Source organism: Dromiciops gliroides, chromosome 4, assembly GCF_019393635.1.
Source record: "Dromiciops gliroides isolate mDroGli1 chromosome 4, mDroGli1.pri, whole genome shotgun sequence".
Taxonomy (NCBI): Eukaryota; Metazoa; Chordata; class Mammalia; order Microbiotheria; family Microbiotheriidae; genus Dromiciops; species Dromiciops gliroides.
Genome location: NC_057864.1, coordinates 491,427,659 through 491,437,795, shown reverse-complemented (window position 1 = coordinate 491,437,795; position 10,137 = coordinate 491,427,659). Strand labels below are relative to the sequence as shown.

General features: G+C 45.7%; 1 non-coding gene across 1 annotated transcript; it reads right to left on the bottom strand.

The window, feature by feature from the left end:
• Positions 1-2,336: 2,336 nt before the first annotated feature.
• LOC122727051 lies at positions 2,337-2,445 on the bottom strand. Its single transcript, XR_006353020.1, has one exon. It is a non-coding gene; the product is annotated as a U6 spliceosomal RNA (small nuclear RNA).
• Between the last annotated feature and the right edge of the window lie 7,692 nt (positions 2,446-10,137).

The window sequence follows — 10,137 nt, the reverse complement described above, 5'->3', positions numbered from 1 at the left end:
AGACCAGGAGTCAGGAAGTGACGCAGGCTAGTGGGAGGAGGAAGGAAGAGACTGGCGCTCAGGCTCGCGCTCTTTTCCTCTGGACTCTGGTGGAGAAGGGAGCTAGAAATGTGCTCTCCCTTTAATAGATAGAAATCTAGGCCTTTTTCTCTCTCTTTACCAAATTCTTATTCTCCTTAATAAATGCTTAAAAGTCTAACTCTTGCTAAAGCTTATAATTTATTGGCGACCACTCATTAGATATTTTAGACAGTTTAGCTAGAATTTTAGCCCTTAACAATTACCTGGTCTTCACAGCCATAAGCACAGTGCATCCTCACAAGTGCTTAATTCTTTATTACAAATACTTATTATTGTAAGAAACATTTGAATGTGAACACTTGATAAAGTCCAGATTTGACTGTGGCACTCCCCTCTTCTGGAAGCTTCTAGGGCTCCCTCATCCTTGGAAATAAATGCAAATGTCTCAGTCTGCCATGTAGAGCCTGCCACTGTCTGTCTCCAGCCTGTCTTGCCCAACAGATTCCCCATGACTCCCCCTCTGCTGTATTCCGGCCAAGCTGGCTATCCAGCACTGTATTTGTGTGACATTAGATGTCACTGCACAGACCACCTCTTATATTCTGACTCCTCACTCTCTCTTGGGACTTCAGTTTCCTCTGTGCCTCAGTTTCCACACCACCTCTTCCCCAGGGCCTTTGCTGATTGCTCCCGTTGGCATATCCCTGGGACTTAGGGCTGCAGGGGCTGAGGATGGAGAGGATTTGTCCTTAAAGGATGGAGTATCTGTAACTGCTTCAGGCCACTGGGAGACAGCTCATTCCTCTCAGTCTCCCTACGCCCTAGAATGAAGCATGTGCTTGTAGCCCAAGTATGGTGGACACACTATATTTGTGAGTGCTCAGGGAATCCTTTGATCATGGATGGAGGCATCAGGCAGCCAGAAGCCAGGTCCCTGGGCCAGGACTAGGACACACCAGAGCTGAGTTCTTGTCTGGGAATTATGCAAAGCAACATCAGGGCCTTAATCAGGGTTTCCTGAAACCTGCAGCAGTGTGGGGGTGGGGGCATGGGGGGAGGGGAGTGTGTGTGGGATTCCACAAAAGCTTCTAAGTTAAAAATTAGATGAGGCTAAAGGTTCACTGGAGAGGTGTGGGGGGGGGAGGGGGCAGGGAGATGGTTTCTAGATCTGGATTCCGGGGAGACATAGGCTCAAATCTTTTTTCTGATTGCTAGCATTACTACAGCTAGTTAGCCAGAATGTAGATATCACTTAAAGGTTTGTAAAGCACTTTACAAATATTATATTACTCAATGCTCAGAACAGCTGTAGGTGGTAAGCATTATGATTAGCCCCATTTTACAGATAGGAAATGGAGGCACTTAGAAGTGAAATGACTTGCCCAGTGTAACACAGCTGGTAAGTGTTTGAGGCCAGATTTGAACTCAGGTCTTGGTGGTGCAGTGGATAGAATGCCAGTACTGGAATCAGGAAGACTCATCTTCCTCAGTTCAAATCTGGCCTCAAACACTTCCTAGCTGTGTGACCCTGGGCAAGTCACTTCACCCTGTTTGGCTCACTTTCCTCATCTGTAAAATGAGCTGGAGAAGGAAACGGTGAACTACTTCAGGACCTTTGTCAAGAAAACCCCAGGTGGGTTCAGGCAGAGTCAGACACAACTGAAAAATGACTCAACAACAACTTCCTTCCTCTGTGCCCAGTGCTCCATCTACTGCACCACTTGCAGTGTTTGCAAGATCTTTGTTCCCATGACACAGCTGAGAAGCTGGTGGGGGGCGGGGAGCTGACCCACTAGAACCAAACTTATGTAGGTTATGGGGTCATGGATCTAAGGGAGGGAAAGACCTTCCGGGTCTTCCAGGCCAACTTCTGAATTTTACAGGTAAGGAAACTGAGGCCCACAGAGGTCATATGGTTGGCTCCAGATCCCATATAATGCAGGGAAGGGCCAGAATTTGAACCCACATCCCAGAAGCTCATTGCATTCTGCTCTGCTGCCATATGGCAGTTATTCTATTTATCGCATCATCCCAAAGCTATTTTTGAGCGTACTCCTCCCTCTTCCAATCCATCTGTTCCTCTTTCATGGACAGGGACACGACCAGCTGAGAGGTGGCAGAAAGTACATAGACTGGGACCCTCTGGCCCATAATTGAACAACAGTGGGGAGCCAAGGCTGGACATATGGAGCAGGGACTGGCCTGTGAGTGCTCCTGGACTGGCTGAGTGATGCGGGGGAGACGGGCCTCCCCTCTCCTCTCATCCCTCATCCCCTGTCCCATCTCCTTCCTCTCCATCCCTCCTCCCTCCTGTCTTGTCTCTTATCCACCTCAGGGATTCAAATGTCAGCCTTGCACAGGGGTCATGCTGATCTGCCCTGCTTCGTTCCAATTTTGGTACATGTGCTGAGGAAGCGAGAGCAAGGCCCAGTCTTAGGGAAAGAAAGACAGAAGGGACATAAGTGGAGATTTTAACAGCCATGAAGACAAGAGAGTAGAGGAATCTTGAATTAGGAAGCAAATAGTTTCCTTCACAGGAAGCTAAGGAAAAGAGCAGTGTCCTTGGCATATAGGGCTGTCAGAGAAACAGGCTGACATGCATGCCCCAATCCATGGAGACACAGGAGACACTGAAGGGTAAATCCCATGAGTGGCTAAGTAGCCACCAGAGTGAAGCTATCCCTAGGTACTCCTGGCATATACCTCAGGAGAAAGACTATTGGTTAGTTGGTTGGTGTCCTTTGTTCTTGAAAAGGCCCCAGATGCCACCACTATTCTGGAATCAAGTCACAGTGTGTCCAACTGTGGCTGATCTGACCAGTATGAGCTCAGAAGGCTGTCACAGGTCAGGCACAAATAGTCCACATGAATATTTGGAACAGAGATAGCTCCAAATTTGTTTAGCTCACCGTTCTCTTGAGCTACCTTTTTTGAGCAGGGCTACCTAAAGCAAAGGTAAAAGGGGGCATCTAGATGGCTCAGTGGATAGAGTGATGGGTTCAAATAAGAGCTCAGTTACTCACTAGCTGTGTGACCCTGGACAAGTCACTTAATGTCTTTTGCCTTAATCCACTGGTGAAGAAAATAGCCAACCACTCCAGGGTCTTTTCCAAGAAATCCTCATGGATAGCATGGTTCACTGGGAATGAAGAGTTGGAAATAACTGAATGACAATGACAAAAATACCAGAACTGATGCTGGTGACCATCCGTTGTCCCTCTGAGTTCTGAAGAAATTGGAATGATGGTAGATTATGGTTCAAGAAAGTCAGCCTAACTGTGTTAGGCTTTAAAGGATTCCATTCTCCTCCATCTTTTTTTTTTCTTTTAAACAGGGCAATGAAAGTTAAGTGACTTGCCCAAGGTCACACAGCTAGTAAGTGTCAAGTGTCTGAGGCCGGATTTGAACTCAGGTCCTCCTGAATCCAGGGTGAGTGCTCTATCCACTGCGCCACCTAACTGCCCCCCATTCTCTTCCATCTTTAGTGAGAATCACTGACCCCTGGAAGTTCCTTTCACAAAGTTTGGAGTTGTATGTACATGTGTATATGTATGTGTATGTGTGAGTGTGCATGTGTGCATGTGTGTGTATATGTGTGCATGTGTATATGTGTGTGCACTTGCACATCTAGATGTTTATGTGGGCGGGAGCAAGGGGTGCAGAGTTTTGGGTTGACTGGGGACTCCAAAGATAGGGACCTGTTTTGTGTGATCTGCCTTCTAGATCATGCTAGCTGACCAGAGGGTATTCTTTCCTCTGTAAGTCACAGAATAAACCAGCCTGTGAGCAGAAATGTTTCTGGTCTCTGTGAACCAGCATTTGCTCAAACATGTCAGTCTGAAACTTTCCCTGATAAAATACTGACTTTGAAATTTCTCTTTTCACTGATTTTTCAGGGCTTTAATATTTAGCCTCTATTCTCTAAGCTCATTCATTTTATCTTTATCATGGGCTGTCCCTTTCTGTTTTGGAAAGTCTTATGTTCAAATCAACAGACGTGTCTACTCTGTGCAAGGTGCCATATCAGATCCTAAGGATGCCAAGTGCACTTGGTGGAGTGCTCAATTTGGAGCCAGAGGATCTGGGTTGAAATCCTGGATCTTCTACATATTACCTGGGTGAATGAAATAGAGCCAATTTCTCTGGACCTCATTTTCCTCCTCTGTAAAATTGGGTGGGGGATGGATTAGATGGTGTCTGGGGTTCCTTCTTTGTCTGGATCTATGATGCTGCCCTGTTGCTCTGTTTCCATGACTTCACACTGTGCTTTCTTATACTAAGGCTTCATCTTTGGCATGATCTCTGTATGTTGCCAATACTGTCTCTTCCTCTTCTATGTTTGCAGGCCAACACAGAACTCAAGCCCAGACAGGGTTAACAAGAATTCTCTGAATGGAAGAGGTCAGTGGTTGTCCCTGAAGAAGGCGGAGGAAAAGCAGAGGTTTCCAGTGGAGCCAGTGAAGGTACGTACTACACACACACACACACACACACACACACACACACACACACACACACACACACGCACACACACACCTGTGTTGGTAGATCCTAGACTGGAGAGACAAGGACCTCAGAGGGTATTTAGTCCAAACCTTTTATTTTACAGAGGAGGAAACCATGACCCAGGGAGTTTGGATGACTCACCCAAAGACATACAGGGAATATGCATCAAAGGTGGGATTTGGAATCAGGTGCCCTGTCTCCAGTGATAGCTCTTTCCATGTGAGGTCAGAGACGAGAGACCAGGAATGCAGCCAACCCAAGAGTGAGAGGCCAACCAGACAAGCCCAGTGGGCACATGCAGGAGAGGGTCCAAGTCGAGTCTGAGAAGGTGGAAATGGGAGCAGAGAAGCCAGGCTAGACAGATGTCTGGTTGGACAAGCCTGGGAGGGGGACGGTAAGGATCCAGATGGAAATTCATCAAGGATCCTGAGGGAAGGCACCCAAGGACCTGGAGGGCAAGCAGGACTGAAGTCATGAGGGAGCTGCCACTGCAGCTGGGTTGGAACACAGGAATGACCAAAGCCGCCGTGGGCCTGGGGAATGGAAATCTCTGGTTCCTAGAAGTTTGTCCCCTGAGAGGATCCAGAATGCATCATTCCCAACAAGAGACAGTGTCCTTCCTTGGCTCTTCTGCTCCTGCTTCATGTGCGTCTTCCCCATCAGAATGGAAGCTTCTCAGGGGGCATCGACCATCTTTCTTTTGGCTCGTCTGTCAATCCTTGGCATTGAGCGCAGGTCCTGGCACACAGTAAGTGCTTAATAAATGCTCGACAACTGACTGACTATCGGATGATTGACTAGAATGAGGAGGTCTGTGCCAGTACAATATGTACACAAACATGGGACTATGATGGAGAGTGATAGAAAAACCACTCGGATTTGTTTTCCAAGAAAAAACAGTTTGAATGTAGGATTTTCGTGTTTCGTGGGTGGGCAACAGGGGGAATCTCAGAGGACTGAGATCTCTTCTCTGCGTTCTGATTCCTCCCATTCTCAATTTCCAAACCTAGTAACAGGCTCAGGAATGAGGGCCAGGTCAGTACAGTTGCTCAATCTACTCGTGACCATTTTCTCTAGTTTGGAAACAAGGGGCATCCCTTCAGGGTTGCCATTACAACCAAGAAAGTCGGATGATGTAACTGTAGGAAAAGTAGCTTTTTTGTCTCTGTTGCTGGTGAAGTTTAAGAAGAACTAGAACCTTGAAAAATAAAACAAAATTCATTTTCCCCATTAACACCGAGATTCTTAATGATCCAAACCTCCATTTTGAAGTATCCTGGTACCATGGTAACTGATCCACAGTCACCCTAAGGAGAGGAGAGAGCCTAATGCTGACAGACACTTCCTTGGCATTAGGTAATCCATTCAGGGGTTAAAGGAAGGCAAGGTTATCTATGGAAAGCGGGGGCATTGATGTTGTATTACAGCCCCAACAATAAATGCTACCTGCCTCCCCCTGCACCCCCCCCCCACACACACACATGCCATTCGCTGACAGGGTCACCAGTCTTCAAAATGCCTCGTGGATTTCAGCAAAACAGATTGTTAGAACTGGAAGCCACCTTGGAAATGATCCTGCCAAAGAGTCTCTTATTCCATTTCCTCCTCAAGCCTCTCATCCATTTTGCTTCTGTATTTTGCCATGTTCCATTTTGAATTCTATTTATTTGTGTTTGTGTCATATCCCCTTTACTTTACTTAGCCATAAGAGAGAGAAAGAGACAGACACAGAGAGAAATAGAGACAGAGAGACCGAGAGAAACTGAGAGGAGACAGAGAGAAAGACAGAGACAGAGAGACAGAGAATGAGAATCTGTCTATTTATTAGGGAGTGATGCAGACAAGCTCTGAGATTCTAATGGTCTCCACAGTATAGGCAAGCAGGAACACAAGGTCACTCTACTATGCCCCAGAAGCCTATACAAAGGTCCACTCCTAATCTTGCCGTTCCTGAGACAAGCCCTAAAACAGGGTGCTACCCAAATGCTCCAGTGGAAACGTCACCAAAGTGGTGTCAGCTACAAGGTGCTGGCTGACTACAAGGATCTGAAGGACAAACACGGTGCAGAGGCCTTTTGTTCTCTCTCAGTCCCTGCTCTCACCTTCAGACATTCCCACACAGTCAGTCCTGCTTCTGATTTACTTCCCTGTCCCCCTCATCATCCCTTTTCCAGATGCTACAGACCTCAGGAGGTGCATCAGGCAAAGCTATGCCAGAATGGCAGAGGCCTGGGAAAGGCCTAGAATGCCCTTGCTACATCCAGATGAGATAGAGGAATCCTTGAGAGTTGAAGTGACTTTCTCTAGGTCACTCAGGTAGAAAGTGGCAGAGATAGGATTAGAACCCATGGCCTAGGATACTAGTGTCCTTTCCACTGGACCTTTATTTTTGTTTCTCCTTTAGTGCCCAATAAATAGTTGTAGTTTAATTATTTAATTGATCCAGTATTTAAAATTCATAGCTAAAGAAGCTGAGGCCAATAGAAGAAGTGACTTATCTAGGGTCAGTCAGCTCACCTTGAGTGGTGCTAGGATGGACTCAATTGAAATCAACTGAGCTTCAGAGAAATTCTGTCCCTGAACTATAAAAGTTGGAGCTTGTCTTTCTATAGGATTCTGCACTTACCAGATGCTTCAAATTCAGCATCACCTTTGACCCTCACACTGCCCATGTGCAAAGTCATCGTCCAGTTTTACAGATGAGAAAACTGAATGCTGGAAACCTAAAATTACTTGTCCAAGGTCACACACCCAATGAGTGACAGAACTGAGACCTATATGTTCCACCTGCAGTTCCCACAAACTACAGGATCTTGTAAGAAGCATCTTGAGCAGAATGTCTCTAAAAGCAGTTTACTTCAGCTGAATACATTGTAATACCATTCGATGTGACTACAAAGAAACATCATCTGTGCATTTGTCAGCACCAAGGTACTCTCAGTGTGGGAGCTCTCTCCACCTATGCAGCTTACAATCCATCTATGTTCTACCTACTGGTCAATCAACAAGCACTTATTAAGCACCTACTATGTGCCTGACAGTGTGCTAATAAGAATGACAAAAAAAAAAAAACAACCATTGCCAGCCACTGGAATAGATGTACAAATAGAAAAAAAAAATGAAGCAATCTCTACTCTTAAGGACCTTAGATTCTATCAAAATCTAGGTATACATTGAAATATAATCAAAATAAATAGAACCCATACTCCAGGTAGTCACATAGAAGGTAGCAAGGAGAGTCAGCACAATAGCAGATGTGGGATTGAGGGAGGGGAGACCAGAAAAGATTTTGAGTGACAGGCAGAACTTGAGCTTAGTTTTAAAAGAAGAGAAACCTCTTATGAACTAGAAGAAAGCAAAGGGCATTCTGGGTACAGGCGACAGCTGGTACAAATGGCTGGTGCTGGGAGTTATGAGTGCCCACTATGAGGAAAAGAGCAGAGACTGCTTTGGCTGCATCACAGAATGTGAGAGGGTTAGAAGAAGAATTAAGATTAGAAATGGAATTAGGAATTATGCACAATGGAAGTGGGAAAGGTATGTTGGGGCCAGGTGCTAAGGGGTTTTAAATGAGAAATGGAAGATCTTCTATTTTAGCCAGGAGGAAATGCACAGTGACCTGTGTGTGTGTGTGTGTGTGTGTGTGTGTGTGTGTGTGTGTGTGTAAGATTATATGACACCTATATCCCAGGCTTGTTATGAGGATCAAGTGAGATAATATTTGTTTGGGGTTTTTTTAGATAATACTTGTAAAACACTTAGCACAGTATCTGGCACATAGTAGGCACTAAATAAATGTTACTGTTATTATTATTATTATTACAGTTGTCAAGGTAATTTGATAGGGGAGGCATTGACTGCCAGGGGGTTGAAGAAAGGTTTTACGCAGGGAGTGGTACTTCAGTCAATGAGCTTTGAAGGAAAATGGGGATCCCCAGAGGATAAAGGAAGGATAAATCCTAGGAGATTTGCCTAAGAAATACAGTTCAGTGACTTCACCAGGGTCACATAGCTAGAGAGAAAATAAAGTATCCATATCACCATTTGAACCTCGGCTTTCCTGGTTCCAAGCCCAGACAACCATGGCCTCTCCCACAAGTCTTCTACAAATAGAAACATGTTTAGATACTCAGAGATTCATAGGATTTCTGAAATGACAATCAGTAGATTATATTTAGTTGTTCTGTTTTCCTGTCCATCGCTGATGATGAAAATTATTTCAATAGGCTTTGTGAAGAAAGTATAATTGCAGGATCTTTTCTTTCTGTCCCTCATCCACATTTGTCAGCTCATTTGTTTTCTCTAATGATACTTGGCAATAACAGGACATTTGGCAAGGGATCCAGGGACACAATGGGGAATGAAGAACACCAAGGGAAAAGAAAATATATGAGAGAGAATCAAAGAACAGAGGTCTAGTCAAATGCACGAAGACTTAATAATCACCTACTATGTGCTGGGCCCAGTGTTAAGCCCTGGAGATACAAAGAAAGGCAAAACCTTGTTTCAAAGGGGCTCACAGTCCAAAGGGGGAAACCCCATGCACAGAACTAGGCACAAATCCAATATGCACAGAATATATTGGAGACAATCTTGGGAGAAGGGCCTATGATCAAGGGGGATTGGGAAAAGCTTTTTGGAGAAGGAGGAATCTTAGTTGGCACTCAGAGGAGGCCTAAGGCCAGAAAGGAGCAGAAGCAGAAGCAGGTTTTCAGGCCAATGAAATGGTGTCACACCAGGAGTTAAGGTGCTGTGTGTGTGAGGAGCCACATGGGGGCCAGCTTCCCCAGAACCCCAAGTTTGAGAGGGGGAACAGACAAGGCAGGAAGAGACTGGGCTGTGAAGGGGCTTAAAAGCAAACCAAGAGATTCTGCATTTGTTCCAGGTGGTAACAGGGAGATGCTGCAGTTTGTCCAGTAGAGACATGATGTGATCAGACCAGCCTTTTGGGAAGGTCACTTCGTCAGCTGAGTGGAGGACAGATTGGAGGGTGGAGAGGCTTGTGGTGGAGGTGACAGAAGAGCAATAGACCAGGAGGGAGATGATGAGTTCTTGTGCCAGGATGTGACAATGTCAAAGGAGAGGATGTGGCCAGGCTGTCAGCATCTCCAAAAGCCAACCCTGACTTCAGATTTTCTCCTGGGGGCACTAGGGAGCCTTGGAAGCTGGAACTCTAGATCTTCCTGGCCAGAAGGCAGGCTCGTGCTCTGTTCACTATATAATGCCATCTCTCTTTACAAGAGAAGTGTGAAAGTACAAAAGTCAATGGAAAGTAAATGGGTGAGGGGGAAGGAGCAAGACCTTATATGCCAGGTACCCTGTGAAGGAAGTGATAGCTAGATGGGATGAGGGAAAGGACACAGGAACCCACATGTGCAAAGGTTCAAAGGGGAAGAAGGGATAGAATATACAAAGCCAGTTTGGCTAGTCCAGGTGGGAGTAAAATAGAACCAACCTGGAAAGGTGAACTGGAGACAGACAGTGAGGAGAGAAGCATTCGTACATGAGTGATGTTGTAGAAACAGAGCCGATTGATTGGATATGGGGGTGACGGAGAAGGATGAATCAGGGATCACACTGAGGGGTGAACTTGGGGGACTAGAAGGGGGC